Genomic DNA, 11454 nt, shown 5'->3' with positions numbered 1-11454 from the left:
CTGCGGGGCAGGGAGGGGAAGAAAAAAAAAAAAAAGGTCTCACAACGCCACAAAACACACTTCTACCCTCCGGGCTTCCGCAAACACCGCGAGATCTGCCTCCGAAAGCGGAACCCCCCGAGTGTACTTGTGCGCATGCGTGTGACTAATCATTTTTCGCGCGAAAAAATTTTGAAACTTCTGCCCCGTGATAGTCAACCAAATTTGGCCCTCGAGAAAGGTCCGATGATTCGCGTGGATCCGATGGAGTCAAGCACACGACACTAGTGTCCGAGATTTTGCAGTTACACCTCCACATGCCTGTAGGTCGTCCCTTCTTTCCGTCATTATGTATTGGCCATGAACTCAGAGAGGAGGACGTCTCAGCGATTCAAGCAGTACAGGAGTGGGCGTGGGAGAGCCGATCAAGGTTTTAAAATGAGGGTGGTGAGTTTCATGTGTCTGGAAAGATAACTCTGAGAGCGACTTAAAGGAATAAATCTGAGGGGCCAAGTAATTTTCTTTCTTTTCTGTTCTTTTTTTTTAAATGGAGACCAAGAGAGGATGTGAGTGTGAACTAACGTAATGCAGTGGGAAGAAGATGGGAAAATGTGAGAGGTAAATGAAGGCAGTAACTATAGCACGCCAGAGACGTGAGACCGGAAGAACTGTTGGCAGGAGAAAGTCTTCCTTAGAATAGTGTGAACCCATGCATGTTTGTAAACAGAAAGGCAGAAATGCCACTCACTTAGTCTATGATGTGTAAGGTGAAAATTGGGAAGTCCCCAAGTGAGTGGAACAAGGAGGGTTCTAAAGCCATAGTCCTGAGCGAGGGCTGAGGTTGGGGTTGGGGGAACAGTTAAAGTAACAGGAGTCAGGAAATTTGGGAACTGTCCTGAGAGAACTAATCTGACCTCTTTCTCTCTCAGGACACATAGGACACTTGCATGAGCATTGGATTTGTCCTGCAACATCTTAAAGGTACCACCCAACACCTGAAGTGTTCTCTCTCAATGAGTCTCCTGGTCCCAACCACCTCCCACCCACCCTGTGCCTCAGCCAGAAAGAAATGTGGATTTCATGGAGTAAGATGATGGAGTTTACCTCGAAGTCACTTAGGTGTACCCTTGGCGCATTACAATAGTACATACTTCTAGACTCTAGCCTCCCAGTTCCCTGGGTATTAAAGTCCCTCTGGATACTGGCAGCAATCTTATGCAGCTTAGCCAGTATATTTTGATTCTTTGTGTACCATCTGGAGTACAAGGCAGAGGAATGCTGGTACGATACATGATTTTACTAGACCAGAAAGGAATGGCTTGTAGGTAAGCAATGTAGCTTCATTTGTAAGAAAAAGTAAGTATAGAAAGCTATAGGAGTCAAGCTAGCAGTGGTGGGGAAGAATCTAGGTTTGAATAGATAGAATGGAAATACTTCATTAAAGACCCAGACATGGTAGTCTCCTATCAAGAAGTTTTTCCTGGAGTGTGTCACTTCGTTTTTGCAGCCTAAACTACAGTGTAGCCTTGTAGCTGGGCTACATGTGTGGAGTTCATGGGAAAATGTTGCAGGAAAAATCCGTGGATGCAATAGAATGGAATTTCTGGGTTGAAGTCTGGGTGTCTTGTTTTATTTATTTATTTGTTTGTTTATTTACTTATTTTAAAGACTCCGTTTTAACTTTTTTTTCCTCCCCAAAGCCCCCTGGTACACAGCTGTGTGTGGGTTTTTTTTTTTTAGTTGTGGGTCCTTCCAGTCGTGGCACGCAAGATGCCACCCCAGCATGGCCGGATGAGCGGTTCTATGTCCGTGCCCAGGATTCCAACTGGGGAAACCCTGGGCCGCCGAAGAGGAGCTCTGGAACTCAACCACTCGGCCGCGGGGCAGCCCCCTGGGTGTCTTGTTTTAGAGCATGGGATCATCCAGCTGTAAGAGGCATGACATCTCAGTATGATGTCACAGAAATCAGACCTGGGGTTTGACTCTTGGGTCTGTCAGTCACTCTGTGTGACCTCTCTGAACCTGAGTTTCCCTGTTTGCAAAATATGGATTGTAAAGATGAAACGAGGTACTGTTGAAAAGACTGCATGAGTTACCAGCATCGAACTTGATATCTAGTATATAATCAACAAATGAGAGTTTCTTCCTGGAGCCTCCCACCACATTTATGCATGCCGTCTACCCATCGACTGTGGATGCTGTCTGTAGCATAGGTCCATCTGTTTCAGAGAGCTTTAAGACAGTTTCTCGGCCGGCCGGTGGCTGAATGGTTAAGCTCGTGCACTCCTCTTCGGTGGCCCAGGGTTTCCCTGGTTCGGATCCTGGGCCAGGACATGGCACTGCTCATCAGGCCACACTGACATGGCGTCCCGCGTGCCACAACCAGAACGACCCACAACTAAAAATATACAACTCTTCACTGGGGGGATTTGGGGAGAAAGAGCAGGAAAAAAAGATAAAATTGGCAATGGTTGTTAGCGCAGGTGCCAATCTTTAAAAAAAAAAAGTTTCTGTACCTTGTCTGCACATTGGAATCACCTGGAAAGCTTTAAAAACTCCTAATGCCCAGGCTTCACCCCAGACCAATTAAATCAGAATCTCTGGGCGTGGAGCCCAGACATCAATATTTTTTAAAGCTCTTCATTTTATTACTAGGGTTGAGAACCACTGCTTTAAGAGTTCCCTCTAGAAGAAGGAGAAAAGAAATCAGACCTGTGGCTTAAGACCTGATCTGGATAGCTATATATTTGAAAATTTTCTAAAGGAATAAAGGCTAGAGCTTGGGGAGGGCATGGTGACTTATATTCAGGAGAGAGGCCTCTGTGATAAGAATGTGGTAAGCACCTTGACTTGGGAAAGGTCAGTGATGAGGTCGTTAATCTAGGTCCCAGGAATGTACAGCATTTGCTGTAGGAAAGGAGAAATTTGAGCCTCCTAAGCTGGTCCTTTGATGTAGCATGGGCAACATAGATGATGATGTCTTTGTTGCTATACCATATGGTGAATCTTGTGGTGGGGCAAACTTTTACAACCTGCTCTGCTCCATTGGTTGGGGAGGGGCATCAAGGAATCATTGAAGTGTATGCACCTGGATGCTCTTCTCCAAAGGGAGGATGCATGTGGGATGACACGTGCAGCAGGCCGTTGACAATGAAGCCTCTTCTCATAGCCTACCAGGGCTGATTACACAAGTGGCTTGGTTGGTACTAACAGATGAGAAAGGTGAGGTTCAAGCCTGTTTTTGTAGCCTTTCAGTGAATAGGGAATCACTTGAAATATGAGGGATGGCATATCTGGGTCAGGAATTTAAGCTTCTAAGAGACAAGGTACTTTCTAGTAGGAGTACTCTGGTTTCTAGGGATAAAAGTAATTTGGAAGTTGAAACCACCATACTACTTTAGACATTGGATGCCAAGACCCAAATGTAGCAGTAATGAATGGCCAGAAGTATCTACTGCCACAGAGGGCAAGCTGTCTTTAATTGGGTCCTTTTTCTTGAGAAGCACATTAGTTTGTCTAGTCCCTAGCCAGAGCGTTGGTGGAATGGCTAAACGTTGTTGGCTGGGGAAAGAGACAAGGGATTCAGAGACTCTGCAGGGGTCAATAGCTAGAGCTTACGAAGTGGGCGAATAGCAGATTGTACAGAAGAGAGCAGTGGAATGGGGTCAAGGAGAGGAGACTCCGGGTGAGGAGGGAAGCTGGTTGAAAGTTAGAAAAACCCCGAGTGGTGACACTTTAAATTATTATAAAAGTATGTTAAAATGGGAGTGCTGCCTGAGATCCTGTGACGAGACACTAGAGACAGCCCACTCTGTAGGACTTTTGCAAAGTGTGGGAGGGTGAGAACTGATTAGACTGCTCTTACACTGTCACCCATGTGAGGGCATAAAAAAGTCCAGCTGAGGACTGGGAGAGGGGTTTTGGCATGCCGTTAGACAAACAAGTCAGGGAGAGAGAGAAGTGTCCACATCCTTCCCTAAATGAAGGCTTCCCTGTCTACAGCAGGCACAAACTGGGAGAAGGGAGAAGAGCCTTGCCTTTCAGACAGGTGGCAAATTTTGACTATCATACAGGACTGGATATTTTAATTACTAATTTCTCTTAACTAAGAGCGACCAGAAAACGGAATGGGACTGCCCAAGTTTTCACTCAGAGTTGGGAGAGGAACCACCCCCCACAGAGTGTTTTCACGGGGACAGTGGAAAATAAAAATTAAGTTGCCTTAAGTGAGTCCTGAAAGTCCTGCTTGTTCAATGTGCTGGAACACTGTTTTGTTGCACACTTACTTTGTTTTTTGGATCCTAGAGATATAAAGATGAATTGGATGACTTTCCTCCCTGCAAGAGTCTATGAACACAATAAAATATGATATATAGAGAAATATATATTAATGATAATATTAGAAGTAGTAAGTGTGAAAATTAAAGTGCTATAGTGAAAAAGAAAATGTGAGTAATTGATTTGGAGGGGTTGGGCGTAAGAAGGACATAGAACTGGAGAGAAGATGAAACCCAGCAGGGTTTGGGAGAGGAATGGGTATTCCCAAGGAGGCAGAGGAAGCTGCGTCAAGTGTAAGCAGTGGAGGCATGAATCAGCATGTTGGGTATGTGGGAGAACCGCAAGCAGTGTGAAGGGCGTGCGTATGCAGGTGAGCGATTTAAAGGGAGGCGAAATGGAGGCCAGAGGTATTGTGGAGGTTAGAGCAGAGCTGTTGGCAGTCTCACCAGTGGAGAGTTAAGGGAATTTTTTAAAAACACATGCACACACACTAAGGTGCCAGTCATTTCCTCCATCAATCATTTCTTTCCTCTCCTCACCTTTCTCTTTTATAAAATTTGCCAGTTTGTTAGAGAGCGCTGAGAGGGCAGTACGGGAACGCTTCTCCATCCCACTGCCCCCAGTGGGTTGCATCTGGCTCTGTGTCTGACTCAAGCTGAGTCAAACAGACTCTGCCTTCTAAGAATTTAAGTGAGAGCATTGAGAGACTGGGTCATATTTTTTTCCCCAGCTTTATTGAAGTATGATTGACAAATAAAAATCATATATATTTAAGGTGTACAGTGTGATGTTTTGATATATGTAAACATTGTGAAATGATTACCACAATCAAGCTAATTAACATATCCATATCACATAGTTACCATTTTTTGCGGTGTGGTGAGAACACTTTAAATCTACTCTCTTGGCAAATTCAAGTATACAACACATTATTATTAACTATAGTAGTCTTGCTGTATATTAGAGTTCCAGAACTTATTCATCTTATAACTGAAAGTTTGTACCCTTTGACCAGTATCTCCCCATTTCCCCCAACCCTCAGCCTCTGGTAACCACCCTTCTACTTGCTGTTGCTGTGAATTTGACTTTTTTAGATTCCACATAGAAGTGAGATCATGCAGTATGTGTCTTTCTGTGTCTGGCTTGTTTCACTTAGTATAATGTCCTCTAGGTTCATCCATGTTGTCACAAATAGCAGGATTTCCTTCTTTTTTGAGGCTGAATAATATTCCATTGTGTGTGGGTGTATATATCACATTTTCTTTATCCATTGGTCTGTCAACTAAGATTGTTTCCATATCTTGGCTACTGTGAATGATGCTGCAGTGAACATGGGAATGCGGATATCTCTTCGAGATAGTGATTTTATTCCCTTTAGACATATATGCAGAAGTTTGCTGGATCATATGGTAGTTCTATTTTTAATTGAGACTAGATCATTTAGATAAGAGTGTTGAACTTGTAAGGTCAAAGCCAAGGCCATTATTTGGGGGCAACCATTTGGGAGCCAGTAATGCAAAGTACAGCAGAACAAGCTGATCTGTAAGAGAAGCAGGTGAATGCAGCTAATGAAGAGAGAGAGAGAATCATAGACAATAGGCCATGGAGCCTCAGAGAGAAAGAGATGGAGTCAGTGGCTGTCATGGCTCTGACGGCTTTCTGGTCCCTTATTTCAGTTCCATCTTAGGTCCAGCTGCCACTTCCTGTTCTTGAGTTCCCTGCAGTGCTTCTGAGTCTAATCTATCCACCTCCACCCTAGTGGCTTGCTTTCTTTTTTTCCTTAGAACACACTGTAGTTGTGTGGCACACTGTAACTGTGCCTAATTGTGTTCTCGTCTTCTTCATGTTCTTGGCCTAATAAACCACATGCTTTCCACATTGGGAACACACACATATCTAGCCAAGGACACTTATTTAACTCACACAGCTCAGATGTAAAGGCAGAAATAAAGGAATTTCAAGAATGGCTTTCAAAACAATAGCCTGGATTTCAAGCCTATTGACTTGTTGCTTGAATTGACTTGAATTTCAGAAGCTGAATATTAATTCCTTCTTTCTTTCCATTCCTTTTGTAACTTCTAAATGGTGCCACACTCCCTATCCCCAAGGCAAACTGATTCCCCAGGCAGAGGAGGAAAAAAATCACATAAATCATTTTCAAAATATTACCCTAGCTACACAAGTATTGTGTGGGAATTTATGCGTTTGGGTGGAAGACAATTGTCTCTTTATTTTCTTCCAAATGGTCAGAAATAGTTTGGCTATTACAAATTTAATATTATTATTATTATTTTTTAAAATTTTATTTTTCCTTTTTCTCCCCAAAGCCCCCTGGTACATAGTTGTGTATTTTTAGTTGTAGGTCCTTCCAGTTGTGGCACGTGGGATGCCTCCTCAGCATGGCTTGATGAGCGGTGCCATGTCTGCACCCAGGATCCGAACTGGCAAAACCCTGGGCCACCAAAGTGGAGCATGCGAACTTAACCACTCGGACAGGAGCTGGCCCCAAATTTAGTATTTTTTAACACAATTAGTATAGTACATGTTTTATATCCATCCTTAATAATATTCTGGATTATGATTTCTTGTAAAATTATTTTTTGTTTTGTTTCTTTTTTTTGGTGAAGAAGATTGTCCCTGAGCTAACATCTGTTGTCAGTCTTCCTCCTTTTGCTTGAGGAAGATTGTCCCTGTGCTAACATCTCTGCTAGTCTTCCTCTAGTTATATGTGGGACACTGCCACAGCATGGCCTGATGAGCAGTGTGTAGGTCCACACCTGGGATATGAACCTGCAGATCCTGGGCCACCAAAGCGGAGTGCATGAACTTAACCACTATGCCACCAGGCAGGCCCTGTAAAATTATTTTTATCATTGTATCATTAAGCTATGATGTACACATGCAATCATCCCAAAAGGAATGAATAATTTGGTCTCTCTTTTTTTTTTTTGTCTTAAATAATTTAAAGCAATCTTTTTGATTTCTCCTGTCAAAGACCCATAGTACTGAATCATGTCACATTAAATTGACAAGTAAGGGGCCGGCTCCATGGCCGAGTGGTTAAGTTCGCACGCTCCGCTGTGGTGGCCCAGCGTTTGGATCCTGGGCGCGGACATGGCACCGCTCATCAGGCCACGTTGAGGTGGCATCCCACATCCCACAACTAGAAGGACCTGCAGCTAAGATATACAACTATGTACGGGGGGCTTTGAGGAGATAAAGCAGGAAAAAAAAAAAAAAAGATTGGCAACAGTTGTTAGCTCAGGTGCCAATCTTAAAAAAATAAATTGGCAAGTCATTTTAGTCTAGTCCATTATTCATGATGTGGAAGAGTATAGTGTAATGTGCCTGCTCTGGAGTCAGAGTCAATAGTTCCAAATCCTACCTCCCACACTAACTAGCTATGCGGTTTGGGCACATTCCTTATCCTCTCTAAGCACCACTTCCCTCGTTTGTACAACAGGGATGTTAATAATGGTACCCGTCTCATGGTTTGATGGGAGCATTCAGTGGCATCATGTACCAAATACCTGGCACATGTTAAATGTTAGCTGTTTTGTTGTTGTTGTTATTGACTAAGAGAAGAGAGATGATAGCTAAGTCATCAGCCTGCTAGCTCTAAGAAATTCTTCAAATACATATCCAGCTTTCCTCATAAATGAATTTTCTGGGAGTGGCAAGCATTAGAATTAACAAAGTTGAATATCTCTGTGCGTCTTACAGAAAAACTAGAATTAACCTGACTCTCCTCCTAAGAGAAGAGAAGTAAATATGTCTTAAGCTGTCGACGTTGAACCAGGAAGGAGCTTCAATTTCTGAAATTATACTACAGCTCTGCTATGCTCCTCTTTTCTTACAGAGTTTGTATTCCTGTACATTGAAAGTCAGCATTTCTCCCCCCAAAAATAAATATCACAATTGCCTTGGTTAGGATTCTGAGTTAGAAACTATCAGTTATATGCCAGCCTAAGAGACAAATGTAAGCTCACTTAAATTCCTGATTCAGGGTAGTCCAAATGCTATCCAAGGGATTGAGCTTATTAATCAAATTTATTTTTATTTAAAATAATTTAGCAACTCATTCAAAAATATTTATCTTTTCTGCTGTAAAACTGTAAAGCATTTGCAAATTGTTTCTAGTGTCAACAATCAGGTGCGGTTCTAAAGTATCTCTCAGTTAAGGCTGTTAGGCCTTCGATGAATGGCTCATAAAAGTGAGAAGCCCCAACCTGAAGAGAAATACATGTCCTATTCTTCCCACTGTGTGATGGCACTCCACGGTCATTCTGTGAAGTTGGCATTTTCATTCAGTTGCACCTATTAGATTTTTAAGGAGAGAAGCAGTGGAGGATGAAGGGAGTTACCATCGCAGTGTCCATACTGATTCCTAGAATCGTTTGAAGATTTAGGATCAGGACAATTCAGTAAGGAAAGGGCCCATTAGGTAAATTTCGCCCTGAAAATGCTAATTGAAAGTCCTCCTCGGCAATTCAGTCCTTTTCCCTCTTCCTTTCTTTAGTCGGCAGGGTCCCATGGTGACTGGTTCTGAAAGAAATCATCCCCTTCAGCAGCTACCTAGCACCATGGCAACCGGGACGTCAGCAAAGCAGGAGAGATCCCATACAAAACAGCTCCTACCAGGCTCCCTGCCTGTCTCTCTCATTCAGCCCTGACTGAGGCCTAGGGATGGGGCTAAAGACATCTAGACACACACACTCAAGAAATCCTGTATGTTTCTTTGGGTTTGCCTATGAGCATAGATATATGGACATACAGTAAACTACATTATGAGAATTTCCCCTTCTCCCAAAACGTGGAGCATATTTAAAGAGTGGGGATGGGTGGTGGAATAGGGACAAGGAGGTAGGCACAGGATGATCTTTGGGTTTAATGATATGTAAAACGTATATTTGTATTTAAAGGTAACAGTAAATTGAGGGTTGGGGAAGTTGGAGCCCTAAGTATATGGCCTGGTTTATATTTAGACACAGGACTTCGGGGAAATATTTTAAAAATATTTTTATTTACCTGAAAGTGAAATAGACAAATGGCTTTAATGAGCGCTGAGGGGCTGTAATGCTGTCCGTGGTGCTGAACATTCGATTGTCTCAGATGTGCCAAGGGGGCTCCAGAGGGAAGTTAGGAACACCTTGCCATGTTAGGGTACTGAAAATAAGAAAAAAAGAGAGGGACTGGGGAGAAAGCATCATTTCCCTTCCTACTGGGCAATTCTGAATGCTCAGGTTAAAACGTTCAGATGAAAAATAAAACAAAAAAAAAAAGCGGAGAAGGATGGAAGTTTGGGTGGTTGAATCTTTTCCTTTTCGTATGGAGATTTTTGGTCAGAGCCAATCAGGTTGGAGATTTCTGCTGCTTTGCTCCTGAAAGGAAAAGTGGGGGAAGGGAGAGAGAGAAGATGGCCACATTCTCCCTTTGAGCCACATGATCCATTTCCCATGTGACACATTCCAGAGCCTTGGAAAGGAGAAGGGAGGGGCACCAAGAGAGTGGGGCTGGGGGCGGAAAGATGGTTTAACAGTCAACCCTGCACAGCGTCATCTTGTCTTCCTACCAGGAAGCAGGCTATGAGCCAAGGGGAAGGCAGAGGACAGATATGAATGTGCTCCCGAGCTTCTCTGGTGGTTTATGGCATTCTCCAAACTCCTATGCAAGGGCTATTCCTGACCAAGAAGACCTAAGGAGACCATCTCTGAAATCAGGTCCGGATGAAGGTAGGTACTAAAGATCCCGCGGTATCGTGGCTGAAATTTGGCTCAGAGGAGATAATATCTTCTTTTTTCCAGGCAATTTGGAGATCTTATCCTGTCTTAGATCAAGGTTAGGGGCTTTAGATTTGTTGCAGGTCCAGAAAAAATGCCTAGGTAGTTCTGTAAAATGAATAATTCACCAGCATAAGTGCCTGTTGACGAAAAATTAGATGGAAATTATATATAGTGGTAATTAATGATAATTGATGAAAAGGATTGTTTTTTCTTTATTCTGGAAAAAGAAAAAGATAATATTACTGAAACCAACTAGGTTTTATTATCACTGCAATAAAATTTTGTTTCATCCTTTTTCAGCTGCTTATTCTGTGCCCATGTTCCCAGAGGTTATTGACAGTGGTTTAGGGAGCCTGAGCGGGCACACATGCTGTTTCTTTGTGCTGTGTGATTGTCTTCCTTCTGCTATTCCTAATACTTGGGGTGCTTGTGATTGTTTCCAGCTCTGGTTTAGGACAGTAGACTGCCACCAAATTCCAAATATTATAGAATAACTCCTAAGAAGGCCCCCAGGAAGTTCTCAAAAGGATCTTCCAAAGTTACAGGCTAAAATAGTCTGCCGTGCACTCAAATCTTGGTATCTTTGGCCCTTTCTACCCAGCACAAAGATGGGAGCTACCAAACTTAAGTTTTCTTTGGTCTTTATCTAACAAATAGTTATAAAGCTCTTGCTATGTGCAAGGCATCATTCTAAATCCAAACAGTCAGTCATTTAATCTTTCAAATAACCCTTGGAAGGAGGTATTATTACCACCCACATCGTAGAGATGAAGAAACTAAAGCACAGAGAAGTGAGGAAACTTTCCCAAGATCACACAGCTAGCAAAGAGTAGAAAGAGGATTTGGACCCAAGAAGCTTGACTCCAGAGCCCATAGTCTTAACCACTGAGCTACACTGCTTCCCTGTTGGTGTTATTTCAAATGATGTCAACAGTTGATTTGGCTACAAATTTTGTTCAGCTGATGTTACTGGAAGATTGAATCAGCTTGCCTGGCTAAAACAGATCCCCAGTGAAATCTTTATTTAATCTTGAATTATCCCAATAATCCCAATTATTGAATTATCCCAGTAATTACCCCAATAATCCCAATGGCCACATTCTGTACCCCCAGATAACCCAGTAAGTAATTACTTGTTCTTCTCCTCTCTTTGTGCTGTATAGATATCTGGTAGTAAAACACCGTGTTACTATGGTGACCAGATGATGTCTAAAGGAAAAAAAATCCAGAATTACATCATGGTTGATTTTTTTTTTTTAATCGAACCTAGAAACATTCTCTCATCCTCAAAACCTGGTAACAAGACCGGCCTAAGCATATTGTCTTTCAAAGCACTTACCTGGTTTTCAAAGTAAAGTAAATAGATTAAAAACTTCTAAAATTATGCACACAAACCATAACTCAAAGCAACCAG

General features: G+C 42.6%; 1 protein-coding gene across 6 annotated transcripts in view; it reads left to right on the top strand.

The window, feature by feature from the left end:
• Nucleotides 1-11454, top strand: part of GPR19 (G protein-coupled receptor 19) — a 30404-nt gene that overhangs the window by 403 nt on the left and 18547 nt on the right. Inside the window, exons 1-3 of one of the 6 annotated variants that reach the window (XM_003365173.5) lie at nucleotides 152-302; nucleotides 909-960; nucleotides 9833-9989. The gene's annotated coding sequence lies outside the window, so the exon portion shown is untranslated. Of the gene's footprint in view, nucleotides 1-151; nucleotides 303-330; nucleotides 427-532; nucleotides 598-908; nucleotides 961-9640; nucleotides 9990-11454 lie in introns of those variants that run through there. The other 5 variants (XM_070269922.1, XM_070269924.1, XM_070269923.1 and 2 more) reach the window with 5 other exon arrangements.

Source organism: Equus caballus, chromosome 6 (genome assembly GCF_041296265.1).
Source record: "Equus caballus isolate H_3958 breed thoroughbred chromosome 6, TB-T2T, whole genome shotgun sequence".
Taxonomy (NCBI): Eukaryota; Metazoa; Chordata; class Mammalia; order Perissodactyla; family Equidae; genus Equus; species Equus caballus.
This window is presented reverse-complemented; position numbering and strand designations above follow the sequence as displayed.